The following is a 1,775-nucleotide window of genomic DNA, read 5'->3' as shown; positions in this document are numbered from 1 at the left end:
AGTTCTAAGGTTGTGTTGTGCTGTTGCCACTAGGGATAAAACATTGATGCTATGTCTAAGGATGTAGTTGTTGATTACATTACGCACCATACTTAATGCAATTGTCTGTTGCTTTGCAACTTAATACTGGAGGGGGTTCGGATGATAACCTGAAGGTGGACTTTTTAGGCATAGATGCAGTTGGATGGCGGTCTATGTACTTTGTCGTAATGCCCAATTAAATCTCACTATACTCATCATGATATGTATGTGCATGGTCATGCTCTCTTTATTTGTCAATTGCCCAACTGTAATTTGTTCACCCAACATGTTGTTTATCTTATGGGAGAGACACCTCTAGTGAACTGTGGACCCCGGTCCAATTCTCTTTACTGAAATACAATCTACTGCAATACTTGTTATACTGTTTTCTGCAAACAATCATCTTCCACACAATACGGTTAATCCTTTGTTACAGCAAGCCGGTGAGATTGACAACCTCACTGTTTCGTTGGGGCAAAGTACTTTGGTTGTGTTGTGCAGGTTCCACGTTGGCGCCGGAATCCCTGGTGTTGCGCCGCACTACATCCCGCCGCCATCAACCTTCAACGTGCTTCTTGGCTCCTCCTGGTTCGATAAACCTTGGTTTCTTTCTGAGGGAAAACTTGCTGCTGTGCGCATCATACCTTCCTCTTGGGGTTCCCAACGAACGTGTGAGTTACACGCCATCAGGTACCAAGATGTACCAGGACCTGAAAGAACAATTTTGGTGGCACGGAATGAAGAGAGAGATCGGTAGCTATATCGCTAAGTGTGACATCTGTCAGAGAGTCAAGGCAGAACACCAACGACCCGCCGGACTGTTACAACCCCTTCAGATTCCAGAATGGAAATGGGACTCCGTAGGAATGGACTTTATCACCGGACTGCCCAAATCCAGCAAAGGCAATGATTCCATATGGGTAGTTGTCGATAGATTGACCAAAGTCGCCCATTTCATTGCCGTCAAAACCACCTATCAAGGCCCCAAGTTAGCTGAACTTTACATATCCAGAATAGTCGCTCTGCACGGAACCCCCAAATCGATAGTGTCAGATAGAGGATCACAGTTCACCTCAAGGTTCTGGCAGAAAGTGCATGAAGGACTAGGCACCCGCCTAAATTTCAGCACCGCCTATCACCCTCAGACCGACGGGCAGACTGAGAGAGTAAACCAGATACTGGAAGACATGCTTAGAGCATGCGTACTGGAATACGGATCCAAGTGGGAAGACTGCCTACCTTACGCAGAATTCTCTTACAACAATAGTTACCAAGTCAGCCTACAGATGGCCCCCTTTGAAGCCTTGTACGGAAGGAAGTGCCGTACCCCCCTGAACTGGTCAGAAGTCGGAGAGAGCCAAGTTTTCGGCCCAGACGTTCTTCGTGAAGCCGAAGAGAAAGTTCACCAGATCCGCGAGTACCTCAAAACGGCGCAATCCAGACAGAAGAGCTACGCCGACAAGAGACGTCGGGAGATGACCTTTGAGATCGGAGACTTCGTCTATCTCAAGGTATCCCCCTTGAAAGGAATGCAAAGGTTTCAGCTGAAAGGAAAGCTTGCACCTCGCTATGTCGGACCTTTCCAAGTCCTCAGTCGCCGAGGTGAAGTATCTTATCAACTGGAGTTGCCTGAAGAAATGTCGGCTGTGCACGACGTGTTTCACATCTCACTTCTCCGGAAGTGCCTTGAAGTCCCGGAGAAGACCGAAGTGTTCAAGAACATCAATCACCGATTGGTGGATATCAACAAGGAT

The sequence above is a fragment of the Lolium perenne genome, chromosome 4 (genome assembly GCF_019359855.2).
Source record: "Lolium perenne isolate Kyuss_39 chromosome 4, Kyuss_2.0, whole genome shotgun sequence".
In the NCBI taxonomy this organism is placed as follows: domain Eukaryota; kingdom Viridiplantae; phylum Streptophyta; class Magnoliopsida; order Poales; family Poaceae; genus Lolium; species Lolium perenne.
The sequence above is the reverse complement of the archived record's forward strand: the minus strand, read 5'-3'. Positions refer to the sequence as shown.